Below are 15,562 nucleotides of genomic sequence, written 5' to 3'. Positions count from 1 at the left end.
TCGAAAGAGCAACATCTACTTAGAAGGTGCAGTATCTAGTATACTGGTCCCCTGTGAGAATTGAGCTCGTTTCTGAAGCGTATAATTCCAGCAACTCACAATGTTCAAGGTGGAGAAAGGCTAAGTTTCTTGCCACTAGACTTACTAAGCTTAGATGAGGAAACACATGTGTCTCTCAAAAGAAAACAGTGTGTGTTAGGAGCTTCAGCATCTAGCGTGTTGTTTCCCTGTGAGAATTGAGATAGTTTTTGAAAGGAATGTCAACTTCAATTCTCAGTTTTCAAGGTGGAGAAAGGCTCATTTTGTTCCCAATAGGCCTATTCAGCTTCGTTGAGGAAACACGTGTGTATCTGCAAAGAAAACCGTCTGTGTTAGGAGCAGGAGCAACTAGCGCATTGTTTCCCTCTGAGAAAGGAGTTGGTTTTGGGAAGGAATACTTCCTTCCCATCTGCATGTTCAAGGTGAAGAAATGCTCATTTTGTTCCAAAGAGTCCCATCCAGGTAAGTTGAAGGAACACATGTATCTCTCAAAGGAAAACAATCTGTGAAAGGAGCAGGAGCACCTGGTACATTGTTTCCCTGTGTGAACTGACTGGGTTTTTGATAGAAATACTTCCTGAAACCTAGAAGTTTCACGATGGAGATAGGCTCTGTTTGCCCAAAAGAGGCCTATTCAGCTGACTTGAAGGTACACATGCACCTCTTCCAGGAAAACCATCTACTTAAAAGCTACAGCATCTCTCACATTGTTTCCCTGTGCGATCAGAGTCCGTTTTTGAAGGAAAGACTTGCAGCAACTCCGACCATTCAAAGTGGACAAAGGCTCCTTTGTTGCAATTGGGCCTATTCTGCTGAGTTGACAAAACACATGTCACTCTCAAAATTAAACCCTCTGTGGCAGAATCAGGACAATCTAGCACCTTATTTACCTATGAGAATTGAGTTAGTTTTTGAAAGGAATAATTTCTGCAAATGAACGTTTTGAAGCTAGGGAAAGGCTAATTTTGATCCAAGTAGGCCTATTTAGCTGAGTTGAAGAAACACTGCTATCTCTCGAAAGAAAAGCATGTGTGTTACAACCGGGAACACCTAGCACATTGTTTCCTGGTGAGAACTGAGTTAGTTCTTCAAAGGAATACTTCCTGAAATCAGAATTTTCAAGTGGACAAAGGCTCCTTTTGTTCCAAGTAGGCCTGTTCAGCTCTGTTATGAAACACATGTATCTCCCCCAAAAAAGTAACGGCTGTTTTAGAAGCAGGAGCATCTAGAAGACTGCATCTCTGTGCATATTTACTCAGTTCTTCGAAGGAATCCGTCCTGCAAATCAGAATGTTAAAGGTGGAGAAAAGCTCATTTTGTTCCAAATAGACCTATTCTGTTAAGTTGAAGAAACTCATGTATCTCTGGAAGGAACACCATCTCTGTTTGAAGCAGGATCATCTAGCACATTGTTTCCCTTTGCAATTGGTGTTCGTTTTCTAGAGAAATACTTCCTTCAATTTAGGAGTTTCAAGGTGGAGATAGGCTGTAATGAGTCCAAATACACCTATTGTGCTGAGTTGAAGAAACACATGTATCTCTCCAAAGAAAACAATGTATGTTAGAAGCTGTAGCCTCTGGCACATTGTGTCCCTGTAAGAATTTAGTTAGTGTTGGAATGGTGTACGTTGTGCAAATCAACATTTTCCAGGTGTAGAATGGCTCATTTTGTTCCTTAGAGGCCTATTCTGCAAAACAAAAGAGGCTCAGGTATCTCGTGAAGGAAAAGCATGTGTGTGAGAAGCAGGAGAATCCGGCACACTGTTTACCTGTGAGAATTCAGTTTGTTTATTGAAGGAATACTTACTGAAACCAGTGTTTTCAAGGGTGAGAAAGGGTCAATTTGTTCCAAAGAGGCCTATGCAGGTAAGTTGAAGAAACATATGTATCTCTGGAAAGGAAACCACGTATGTTCGAAGCAGGAGCATCCAGTACATGGTTTCACTGTCCTTAATGACCTACGTTTTCAGAGCAATACTTCCTGCAACTTTGGAGTTCCAAGGTGGAGATAGGCACCGTTTGCTCTAAAAAGGCCTATTCAGCTAACGTGAAGAACACATGGACCTCTCCAAAGACAACCATCTATGTTCGAAGCTGCAGCATCTAGTACAGTGTTTCACTGTGAGAAGTGATTTAATTTTGAAAGGAATACTTCCTGCAAATCAAAGCTTTCAAGGTGGAGAAAGGCTGATTTTCTTCCAAATAGGCCTATACATGTAAGCTGAAGAAAGACCTTCATCTCTCGAGAGAGAACAATCTGCGTGAGGTACAGAAGTATGTATGGCATATCTTCCCTGTGAGAGCAGTGGTAGTTTCTGAAAGGAAGATTTCATGCATCTTAGGTGTTTAAGGTGGATTTAGACTCTGTTTGCACCAAATAGGCCTATTCAGCTGATTGGAAGAATCACATGTATATCTCAAAGAGAAACCATCTATGTTGGAAGTCTCAGCATCTATCACACTGTTTCCCTGTGATAATTTAGTTTACTTTTCAAAGGAAAAATTCCGGCAAATCATAGTTTTCAACGTGGAGAAAGGCTCAGTTTGTTTCACGTAAGCCTATCCAGCTGAGTTGATGAAACATCTGCATCTCTCAAAAGAAAACCATCTGTGGCAGAATGAAGGGCATCGAGCACATTGTTTACCTATGAGAACTGAGTTAGTTTTTGAAAGGAATACTTGCTGCAAATCATGGTTTTCAAGTTGGAACGAGGCTCATTTTGTTCCAAACAGGCCGATTCAGCTACGGTCAAGAAAGACATGTATGTCTCGAAAGAGCAACATCTACTTAGAAGGTGCAGTATCTAGTATACTGGTCCCCTGTGAGAATTGAGCTCGTTTCTGAAGCGTATAATTCCAGCAACTCACAATGTTCAAGGTGGAGAAAGGCTAAGTTTCTTGCCACTAGACTTACTAAGCTTAGATGAGGAAACACATGTGTCTCTCAAAAGAAAACAGTGTGTGTTAGGAGCTTCAGCATCTAGCGTGTTGTTTCCCTGTGAGAATTGAGATAGTTTTTGAAAGGAATGTCAACTTCAATTCTCAGTTTTCAAGGTGGAGAAAGGCTCATTTTGTTCCCAATAGGCCTATTCAGCTTCGTTGAGGAAACACGTGTGTATGTGCAAAGAAAACCGTCTGTGTTAGGAGCAGGAGCAACTAGCGCCTTGTTTCCCTCTGAGAAAGGAGTTGGTTTTGGGAAGGAATACTTCCTTCCCATCTGCATGTTCAAGGTGAAGAAATGCTCATTTTGTTCCAAAGAGTCCCATCCAGGTAAGTTGAAGGAACACATGTATCTCTCAAAGGAAAACAATCTGTGAAAGGAGCAGGAGCACCTGGTACATTGTTTCCCTGTGTGAACTGACTGGGTTTTTGATAGAAATACTTCCTGAAACCTAGAAGTTTCACGATGGAGATAGGCTCTGTTTGCCCAAAAGAGGCCTATTCAGCTGACTTGAAGGTACACATGCACCTCTTCCAGGAAAACCATCTACTTAAAAGCTACAGCATCTCTCACATTGTTTCCCTGTGCGATCAGAGTCCGTTTTTGAAGGAAAGACTTGCAGCAACTCCGACCATTCAAAGTGGACAAAGGCTCCTTTGTTGCAATTGGGCCTATTCTGCTGAGTTGACAAAACACATGTCACTCTCAAAATTAAACCCTCTGTGGCAGAATCAGGACAATCTAGCACCTTATTTACCTATGAGAATTGAGTTAGTTTTTGAAAGGAATAATTTCTGCAAATGAACGTTTTGAAGCTAGGGAAAGGCTAATTTTGATCCAAGTAGGCCTATTTAGCTGAGTTGAAGAAACACTGCTATCTCTCGAAAGAAAAGCATGTGTGTTACAACCGGGAACACCTAGCACATTGTTTCCTGGTGAGAACTGAGTTAGTTCTTCAAAGGAATACTTCCTGAAATCAGAATTTTCAAGTGGAGAAAGGCTCCTTTTGTTCCAAGTAGGCCTGTTCAGCTCTGTTATGAAACACATGTATCTCCCCCAAAAAAGTAACGGCTGTTTTAGAAGCAGGAGCATCTAGAAGACTGCATCTCTGTGCATATTTACTCAGTTCTTCGAAGGAATCCGTCCTGCAAATCAGAATGTTAAAGGTGGAGAAAAGCTCATTTTGTTCCAAATAGACCTATTCTGTTAAGTTGAAGAAACTCATGTATCTCTGGAAGGAACACCATCTCTGTTTGAAGCAGGATCATCTAGCACATTGTTTCCCTTTGCAATTGGTGTTCGTTTTCTAGAGAAATACTTCCTTCAATTTAGGAGTTTCAAGGTGGAGATAGGCTGTAATGAGTGCAAATACACCTATTGTGCTGAGTTGAAGAAACACATGTATCTCTCCAAAGAAAACAATGTATGTTAGAAGCTGTAGCCTCTGGCACATTGTGTCCCTGTAAGAATTTAGTTAGTGTTGGAATGGTGTACGTTGTGCAAATCAACATTTTCCCGGTGTAGAATGGCTCATTTTGTTCCTTAGAGGCCTATTCTGCAAAACAAAAGAGGCTCAGGTATCTCGTGAAGGAAAAGCATGTGTGTGAGAAGCAGGAGAATCCGGCACACTGTTTACCTGTGAGAATTCAGTTTGTTTATTGAAGGAATACTTACTGAAACCAGTGTTTTCAAGGGTGAGAAAGGGTCAATTTGTTCCAAAGAGGCCTATGCAGGTAAGTTGAAGAAACATATGTATCTCTGGAAAGGAAACCACGTATGTTCGAAGCAGGAGCATCCAGTACATGATTTCACTGTCCTTAATGACCTACGTTTTCAGAGCAATACTTCCTGCAACTTTGGAGTTCCAAGGTGGAGATAGGCACCGTTTGCTCTAAAAAGGCCTATTCAGCTAACGTGAAGAACACATGGACCTCTCCAAAGACAACCATCTATGTTCGAAGCTGCAGCATCTAGTACAGTGTTTCACTGTGAGAAGTGATTTAATTTTGAAAGGAATACTTCCTGCAAATCAAAGCTTTCAAGGTGGAGAAAGGCTGATTTTCTTCCAAATAGGCCTATACATGTAAGCTGAAGAAAGACCTTCATCTCTCGAGAGAGAACAATCTGCGTGAGGTACAGAAGTATGTATGGCATATCTTCCCTGTGAGAGCAGTGGTAGTTTCTGAAAGGAAGATTTCATGCATCTTAGGTGTTTAAGGTGGATTTAGACTCTGTTTGCACCAAATAGGCCTATTCAGCTGATTGGAAGAATCACATGTATATCTCAAAGAGAAACCATCTATGTTGGAAGTCTCAGCATCTATCACACTGTTTCCCTGTGATAATTTAGTTTACTTTTCAAAGGAAAAATTCCGGCAAATCATAGTTTTCAACGTGGAGAAAGGCTCAGTTTGTTTCACGTAAGCCTATCCAGCTGAGTTGATGAAACATCTGCATCTCTCAAAAGAAAACCATCTGTGGCAGAATGAAGGGCATCGAGCACATTGTTTACCTATGAGAACTGAGTTAGTTTTTGAAAGGAATACTTGCTGCAAATCATGGTTTTCAAGTTGGAACGAGGCTCATTTTGTTCCAAACAGGCCGATTCAGCTACGGTCAAGAAAGACATGTATGTCTCGAAAGAGCAACATCTACTTAGAAGGTGCAGTATCTAGTATACTGGTCCCCTGTGAGAATTGAGCTCGTTTCTGAAGCGTATAATTCCAGCAACTCACAATGTTCAAGGTGGAGAAAGGCTAAGTTTCTTGCCACTAGACTTACTAAGCTTAGATGAGGAAACACATGTGTCTCTCAAAAGAAAACAGTGTGTGTTAGGAGCTTCAGCATCTAGCGTGTTGTTTCCCTGTGAGAATTGAGATAGTTTTTGAAAGGAATGTCAACTTCAATTCTCAGTTTTCAAGGTGGAGAAAGGCTCATTTTGTTCCCAATAGGCCTATTCAGCTTCGTTGAGGAAACACGTGTGTATCTGCAAAGAAAACCGTCTGTGTTAGGAGCAGGAGCAACTAGCGCATTGTTTCCCTCTGAGAAAGGAGTTGGTTTTGGGAAGGAATACTTCCTTCCCATCTGCATGTTCAAGGTGAAGAAATGCTCATTTTGTTCCAAAGAGTCCCATCCAGGTAAGTTGAAGGAACACATGTATCTCTCAAAGGAAAACAATCTGTGAAAGGAGCAGGAGCACCTGGTACATTGTTTCCCTGTGTGAACTGACTGGGTTTTTGATAGAAATACTTCCTGAAACCTAGAAGTTTCACGATGGAGATAGGCTCTGTTTGCCCAAAAGAGGCCTATTCAGCTGACTTGAAGGTACACATGCACCTCTTCCAGGAAAACCATCTACTTAAAAGCTACAGCATCTCTCACATTGTTTCCCTGTGCGATCAGAGTCCGTTTTTGAAGGAAAGACTTGCAGCAACTCCGACCATTCAAAGTGGACAAAGGCTCCTTTGTTGCAATTGGGCCTATTCTGCTGAGTTGACAAAACACATGTCACTCTCAAAATTAAACCCTCTGTGGCAGAATCAGGACAATCTAGCACCTTATTTACCTATGAGAATTGAGTTAGTTTTTGAAAGGAATAATTTCTGCAAATGAACGTTTTGAAGCTAGGGAAAGGCTAATTTTGATCCAAGTAGGCCTATTTAGCTGAGTTGAAGAAACACTGCTATCTCTCGAAAGAAAAGCATGTGTGTTACAACCGGGAACACCTAGCACATTGTTTCCTGGTGAGAACTGAGTTAGTTCTTCAAAGGAATACTTCCTGAAATCAGAATTTTCAAGTGGAGAAAGGCTCCTTTTGTTCCAAGTAGGCCTGTTCAGCTCTGTTATGAAACACATGTATCTCCCCCAAAAAAGTAACGGCTGTTTTAGAAGCAGGAGCATCTAGAAGACTGCATCTCTGTGCATATTTACTCAGTTCTTCGAAGGAATCCGTCCTGCAAATCAGAATGTTAAAGGTGGAGAAAAGCTCATTTTGTTCCAAATAGACCTATTCTGTTAAGTTGAAGAAACTCATGTATCTCTGGAAGGAACACCATCTCTGTTTGAAGCAGGATCATCTAGCACATTGTTTCCCTTTGCAATTGGTGTTCGTTTTCTAGAGAAATACTTCCTTCAATTTAGGAGTTTCAAGGTGGAGATAGGCTGTAATGAGTCCAAATACACCTATTGTGCTGAGTTGAAGAAACACATGTATCTCTCCAAAGAAAACAATGTATGTTAGAAGCTGTAGCCTCTGGCACATTGTGTCCCTGTAAGAATTTAGTTAGTGTTGGAATGGTGTACGTTGTGCAAATCAACATTTTCCAGGTGTAGAATGGCTCATTTTGTTCCTTAGAGGCCTATTCTGCAAAACAAAAGAGGCTCAGGTATCTCGTGAAGGAAAAGCATGTGTGTGAGAAGCAGGAGAATCCGGCACACTGTTTACCTGTGAGAATTCAGTTTGTTTATTGAAGGAATACTTACTGAAACCAGTGTTTTCAAGGGTGAGAAAGGGTCAATTTGTTCCAAAGAGGCCTATGCAGGTAAGTTGAAGAAACATATGTATCTCTGGAAAGGAAACCACGTATGTTCGAAGCAGGAGCATCCAGTACATGGTTTCACTGTCCTTAATGACCTACGTTTTCAGAGCAATACTTCCTGCAACTTTGGAGTTCCAAGGTGGAGATAGGCACCGTTTGCTCTAAAAAGGCCTATTCAGCTAACGTGAAGAACACATGGACCTCTCCAAAGACAACCATCTATGTTCGAAGCTGCAGCATCTAGTACAGTGTTTCACTGTGAGAAGTGATTTAATTTTGAAAGGAATACTTCCTGCAAATCAAAGCTTTCAAGGTGGAGAAAGGCTGATTTTCTTCCAAATAGGCCTATACATGTAAGCTGAAGAAAGACCTTCATCTCTCGAGAGAGAACAATCTGCGTGAGGTACAGAAGTATGTATGGCATATCTTCCCTGTGAGAGCAGTGGTAGTTTCTGAAAGGAAGATTTCATGCATCTTAGGTGTTTAAGGTGGATTTAGACTCTGTTTGCACCAAATAGGCCTATTCAGCTGATTGGAAGAATCACATGTATATCTCAAAGAGAAACCATCTATGTTGGAAGTCTCAGCATCTATCACACTGTTTCCCTGTGATAATTTAGTTTACTTTTCAAAGGAAAAATTCCGGCAAATCATAGTTTTCAACGTGGAGAAAGGCTCAGTTTGTTTCACGTAAGCCTATCCAGCTGAGTTGATGAAACATCTGCATCTCTCAAAAGAAAACCATCTGTGGCAGAATGAAGGGCATCGAGCACATTGTTTACCTATGAGAACTGAGTTAGTTTTTGAAAGGAATACTTGCTGCAAATCATGGTTTTCAAGTTGGAACGAGGCTCATTTTGTTCCAAACAGGCCGATTCAGCTACGGTCAAGAAAGACATGTATGTCTCGAAAGAGCAACATCTACTTAGAAGGTGCAGTATCTAGTATACTGGTCCCCTGTGAGAATTGAGCTCGTTTCTGAAGCGTATAATTCCAGCAACTCACAATGTTCAAGGTGGAGAAAGGCTAAGTTTCTTGCCACTAGACTTACTAAGCTTAGATGAGGAAACACATGTGTCTCTCAAAAGAAAACAGTGTGTGTTAGGAGCTTCAGCATCTAGCGTGTTGTTTCCCTGTGAGAATTGAGATAGTTTTTGAAAGGAATGTCAACTTCAATTCTCAGTTTTCAAGGTGGAGAAAGGCTCATTTTGTTCCCAATAGGCCTATTCAGCTTCGTTGAGGAAACACGTGTGTATGTGCAAAGAAAACCGTCTGTGTTAGGAGCAGGAGCAACTAGCGCCTTGTTTCCCTCTGAGAAAGGAGTTGGTTTTGGGAAGGAATACTTCCTTCCCATCTGCATGTTCAAGGTGAAGAAATGCTCATTTTGTTCCAAAGAGTCCCATCCAGGTAAGTTGAAGGAACACATGTATCTCTCAAAGGAAAACAATCTGTGAAAGGAGCAGGAGCACCTGGTACATTGTTTCCCTGTGTGAACTGACTGGGTTTTTGATAGAAATACTTCCTGAAACCTAGAAGTTTCACGATGGAGATAGGCTCTGTTTGCCCAAAAGAGGCCTATTCAGCTGACTTGAAGGTACACATGCACCTCTTCCAGGAAAACCATCTACTTAAAAGCTACAGCATCTCTCACATTGTTTCCCTGTGCGATCAGAGTCCGTTTTTGAAGGAAAGACTTGCAGCAACTCCGACCATTCAAAGTGGACAAAGGCTCCTTTGTTGCAATTGGGCCTATTCTGCTGAGTTGACAAAACACATGTCACTCTCAAAATTAAACCCTCTGTGGCAGAATCAGGACAATCTAGCACCTTATTTACCTATGAGAATTGAGTTAGTTTTTGAAAGGAATAATTTCTGCAAATCAACGTTTTGAAGCTAGGGAAAGGCTAATTTTGATCCAAGTAGGCCTATTTAGCTGAGTTGAAGAAACACTGCTATCTCTCGAAAGAAAAGCATGTGTGTTACAACCGGGAACACCTAGCACATTGTTTCCTGGTGAGAACTGAGTTAGTTCTTCAAAGGAATACTTCCTGAAATCAGAATTTTCAAGTGGAGAAAGGCTCCTTTTGTTCCAAGTAGGCCTGTTCAGCTCTGTTATGAAACACATGTATCTCCCCCAAAAAAGTAACGGCTGTTTTAGAAGCAGGAGCATCTAGAAGACTGCATCTCTGTGCATATTTACTCAGTTCTTCGAAGGAATCCGTCCTGCAAATCAGAATGTTAAAGGTGGAGAAAAGCTCATTTTGTTCCAAATAGACCTATTCTGTTAAGTTGAAGAAACTCATGTATCTCTGGAAGGAACACCATCTCTGTTTGAAGCAGGATCATCTAGCACATTGTTTCCCTTTGCAATTGGTGTTCGTTTTCTAGAGAAATACTTCCTTCAATTTAGGAGTTTCAAGGTGGAGATAGGCTGTAATGAGTGCAAATACACCTATTGTGCTGAGTTGAAGAAACACATGTATCTCTCCAAAGAAAACAATGTATGTTAGAAGCTGTAGCCTCTGGCACATTGTGTCCCTGTAAGAATTTAGTTAGTGTTGGAATGGTGTACGTTGTGCAAATCAACATTTTCCCGGTGTAGAATGGCTCATTTTGTTCCTTAGAGGCCTATTCTGCAAAACAAAAGAGGCTCAGGTATCTCGTGAAGGAAAAGCATGTGTGTGAGAAGCAGGAGAATCCGGCACACTGTTTACCTGTGAGAATTCAGTTTGTTTATTGAAGGAATACTTACTGAAACCAGTGTTTTCAAGGGTGAGAAAGGGTCAATTTGTTCCAAAGAGGCCTATGCAGGTAAGTTGAAGAAACATATGTATCTCTGGAAAGGAAACCACGTATGTTCGAAGCAGGAGCATCCAGTACATGGTTTCACTGTCCTTAATGACCTACGTTTTCAGAGCAATACTTCCTGCAACTTTGGAGTTCCAAGGTGGAGATAGGCACCGTTTGCTCTAAAAAGGCCTATTCAGCTAACGTGAAGAACACATGGACCTCTCCAAAGACAACCATCTATGTTCGAAGCTGCAGCATCTAGTACAGTGTTTCACTGTGAGAAGTGATTTAATTTTGAAAGGAATACTTCCTGCAAATCAAAGCTTTCAAGGTGGAGAAAGGCTGATTTTCTTCCAAATAGGCCTATACATGTAAGCTGAAGAAAGACCTTCATCTCTCGAGAGAGAACAATCTGCGTGAGGTACAGAAGTATGTATGGCATATCTTCCCTGTGAGAGCAGTGGTAGTTTCTGAAAGGAAGATTTCATGCATCTTAGGTGTTTAAGGTGGATTTAGACTCTGTTTGCACCAAATAGGCCTATTCAGCTGATTGGAAGAATCACATGTATATCTCAAAGAGAAACCATCTATGTTGGAAGTCTCAGCATCTATCACACTGTTTCCCTGTGATAATTTAGTTTACTTTTCAAAGGAAAAATTCCGGCAAATCATAGTTTTCAACGTGGAGAAAGGCTCAGTTTGTTTCACGTAAGCCTATCCAGCTGAGTTGATGAAACATCTGCATCTCTCAAAAGAAAACCATCTGTGGCAGAATGAAGGGCATCGAGCACATTGTTTACCTATGAGAACTGAGTTAGTTTTTGAAAGGAATACTTGCTGCAAATCATGCTTGTCAAGTTGGAACGAGGCTCATTTTGTTCCAAACAGGCCGATTCAGCTACGGTCAAGAAAGACATGTATGTCTCGAAAGAGCAACATCTACTTAGAAGGTGCAGTATCTAGTATACTGGTCCCCTGTGAGAATTGAGCTCGTTTCTGAAGCGTATAATTCCAGCAACTCACAATGTTCAAGGTGGAGAAAGGCTAAGTTTCTTGCCACTAGACTTACTAAGCTTAGATGAGGAAACACATGTGTCTCTCAAAAGAAAACAGTGTGTGTTAGGAGCTTCAGCATCTAGCGTGTTGTTTCCCTGTGAGAATTGAGATAGTTTTTGAAAGGAATGTCAACTTCAATTCTCAGTTTTCAAGGTGGAGAAAGGCTCATTTTGTTCCCAATAGGCCTATTCAGCTTCGTTGAGGAAACACGTGTGTATGTGCAAAGAAAACCGTCTGTGTTAGGAGCAGGAGCAACTAGCGCCTTGTTTCCCTCTGAGAAAGGAGTTGGTTTTGGGAAGGAATACTTCCTTCCCATCTGCATGTTCAAGGTGAAGAAATGCTCATTTTGTTCCAAAGAGTCCCATCCAGGTAAGTTGAAGGAACACATGTATCTCTCAAAGGAAAACAATCTGTGAAAGGAGCAGGAGCACCTGGTACATTGTTTCCCTGTGTGAACTGACTGGGTTTTTCATAGAAATACTTCCTGAAACCTAGAAGTTTCACGATGGAGATAGGCTCTGTTTGCCCAAAAGAGGCCTATTCAGCTGACTTGAAGGTACACATGCACCTCTTCCAGGAAAACCATCTACTTAAAAGCTACAGCATCTCTCACATTGTTTCCCTGTGCGATCAGAGTCCGTTTTTGAAGGAAAGACTTGCAGCAACTCCGACCATTCAAAGTGGACAAAGGCTCCTTTGTTGCAATTGGGCCTATTCTGCTGAGTTGACAAAACACATGTCACTCTCAAAATTAAACCCTCTGTGGCAGAATCAGGACAATCTAGCACCTTATTTACCTATGAGAATTGAGTTAGTTTTTGAAAGGAATAATTTCTGCAAATGAACGTTTTGAAGCTAGGGAAAGGCTAATTTTGATCCAAGTAGGCCTATTTAGCTGAGTTGAAGAAACACTGCTATCTCTCGAAAGAAAAGCATGTGTGTTACAACCGGGAACACCTAGCACATTGTTTCCTGGTGAGAACTGAGTTAGTTCTTCAAAGGAATACTTCCTGAAATCAGAATTTTCAAGTGGAGAAAGGCTCCTTTTGTTCCAAGTAGGCCTGTTCAGCTCTGTTATGAAACACATGTATCTCCCCCAAAAAAGTAACGGCTGTTTTAGAAGCAGGAGCATCTAGAAGACTGCATCTCTGTGCATATTTACTCAGTTCTTCGAAGGAATCCGTCCTGCAAATCAGAATGTTAAAGGTGGAGAAAAGCTCATTTTGTTCCAAATAGACCTATTCTGTTAAGTTGAAGAAACTCATGTATCTCTGGAAGGAACACCATCTCTGTTTGAAGCAGGATCATCTAGCACATTGTTTCCCTTTGCAATTGGTGTTCGTTTTCTAGAGAAATACTTCCTTCAATTTAGGAGTTTCAAGGTGGAGATAGGCTGTAATGAGTGCAAATACACCTATTGTGCTGAGTTGAAGAAACACATGTATCTCTCCAAAGAAAACAATGTATGTTAGAAGCTGTAGCCTCTGGCACATTGTGTCCCTGTAAGAATTTAGTTAGTGTTGGAATGGTGTACGTTGTGCAAATCAACATTTTCCAGGTGTAGAATGGCTCATTTTGTTCCTTAGAGGCCTATTCTGCAAAACAAAAGAGGCTCAGGTATCTCGTGAAGGAAAAGCATGTGTGTGAGAAGCAGGAGAATCCGGCACACTGTTTACCTGTGAGAATTCAGTTTGTTTATTGAAGGAATACTTACTGAAACCAGTGTTTTCAAGGGTGAGAAAGGGTCAATTTGTTCCAAAGAGGCCTATGCAGGTAAGTTGAAGAAACATATGTATCTCTGGAAAGGAAACCACGTATGTTCGAAGCAGGAGCATCCAGTACATGGTTTCACTGTCCTTAATGACCTACGTTTTCAGAGCAATACTTCCTGCAACTTTGGAGTTCCAAGGTGGAGATAGGCACCGTTTGCTCTAAAAAGGCCTATTCAGCTAACGTGAAGAACACATGGACCTCTCCAAAGACAACCATCTATGTTCGAAGCTGCAGCATCTAGTACAGTGTTTCACTGTGAGAAGTGATTTAATTTTGAAAGGAATACTTCCTGCAAATCAAAGCTTTCAAGGTGGAGAAAGGCTGATTTTCTTCCAAATAGGCCTATACATGTAAGCTGAAGAAAGACCTTCATCTCTCGAGAGAGAACAATCTGCGTGAGGTACAGAAGTATGTATGGCATATCTTCCCTGTGAGAGCAGTGGTAGTTTCTGAAAGGAAGATTTCATGCATCTTAGGTGTTTAAGGTGGATTTAGACTCTGTTTGCACCAAATAGGCCTATTCAGCTGATTGGAAGAATCACATGTATATCTCAAAGAGAAATCATCTATGTTGGAAGTCTCAGCATCTATCACACTGTTTCCCTGTGATAATTTAGTTTACTTTTCAAAGGAATAATTCCGGCAAATCATAGTTTTCAACGTGGAGAAAGGCTCAGTTTGTTTCATGTAAGCCTATCCAGCTGAGTTGATGAAACATCTGCATCTCTCAAAAGAAAACCATCTGTGGCAGAATGAAGGGCATCGAGCACATTGTTTACCTATGAGAACTGAGTTAGTTTTGGAAAGGAATACTTGCTGCAAATCATGGTTTTCAAGTTGGAACGAGGCTCATTTTGTTCCAAACAGGCCGATTCAGCTACGGTCAAGAAAGACATGTATGTCTCGAAAGAGCAACATCTACTTAGAAGGTGCAGTATCTAGTATACTGGTCCCCTGTGAGAATTGAGCTCGTTTCTGAAGCGTATAATTCCAGCAACTCACAATGTTCAAGGTGGAGAAAGGCTAAGTTTCTTGCCACTAGACTTACTAAGCTTAGATGAGGAAACACATGTGTCTCTCAAAAGAAAACAGTGTGTGTTAGGAGCTTCAGCATCTAGCGTGTTGTTTCCCTGTGAGAATTGAGATAGTTTTTGAAAGGAATGTCAACTTCAATTCTCAGTTTTCAAGGTGGAGAAAGGCTCATTTTGTTCCCAATAGGCCTATTCAGCTTCGTTGAGGAAACACGTGTGTATGTGCAAAGAAAACCGTCTGTGTTAGGAGCAGGAGCAACTAGCGCCTTGTTTCCCTCTGAGAAAGGAGTTGGTTTTGGGAAGGAATACTTCCTTCCCATCTGCATGTTCAAGGTGAAGAAATGCTCATTTTGTTCCAAAGAGTCCCATCCAGGTAAGTTGAAGGAACACATGTATCTCTCAAAGGAAAACAATCTGTGAAAGGAGCAGGAGCACCTGGTACATTGTTTCCCTGTGTGAACTGACTGGGTTTTTGATAGAAATACTTCCTGAAACCTAGAAGTTTCACGATGGAGATAGGCTCTGTTTGCCCAAAAGAGGCCTATTCAGCTGACTTGAAGGTACACATGCACCTCTTCCAGGAAAACCATCTACTTAAAAGCTACAGCATCTCTCACATTGTTTCCCTGTGCGATCAGAGTCCGTTTTTGAAGGAAAGACTTGCAGCAACTCCGACCATTCAAAGTGGACAAAGGCTCCTTTGTTGCAATTGGGCCTATTCTGCTGAGTTGACAAAACACATGTCACTCTCAAAATTAAACCCTCTGTGGCAGAATCAGGACAATCTAGCACCTTATTTACCTATGAGAATTGAGTTAGTTTTTGAAAGGAATAATTTCTGCAAATCAACGTTTTGAAGCTAGGGAAAGGCTAATTTTGATCCAAGTAGGCCTATTTAGCTGAGTTGAAGAAACACTGCTATCTCTCGAAAGAAAAGCATGTGTGTTACAACCGGGAACACCTAGCACATTGTTTCCTGGTGAGAACTGAGTTAGTTCTTCAAAGGAATACTTCCTGAAATCAGAATTTTCAAGTGGAGAAAGGCTCCTTTTGTTCCAAGTAGGCCTGTTCAGCTCTGTTATGAAACACATGTATCTCCCCCAAAAAAGTAACGGCTGTTTTAGAAGCAGGAGCATCTAGAAGACTGCATCTCTGTGCATATTTACTCAGTTCTTCGAAGGAATCCGTCCTGCAAATCAGAATGTTAAAGGTGGAGAAAAGCTCATTTTGTTCCAAATAGACCTATTCTGTTAAGTTGAAGAAACTCATGTATCTCTGGAAGGAACACCATCTCTGTTTGAAGCAGGATCATCTAGCACATTGTTTCCCTTTGCAATTGGTGTTCGTTTTCTAGAGAAATACTTCCTTCAATTTAGGAGTTTCAAGGTGGAGAT

This window comes from Castor canadensis, chromosome 16, assembly GCF_047511655.1.
Source record: "Castor canadensis chromosome 16, mCasCan1.hap1v2, whole genome shotgun sequence".
NCBI lineage: Eukaryota > Metazoa > Chordata > Mammalia > Rodentia > Castoridae > Castor > Castor canadensis.
Note: the sequence above shows the minus strand (reverse complement) of the source record.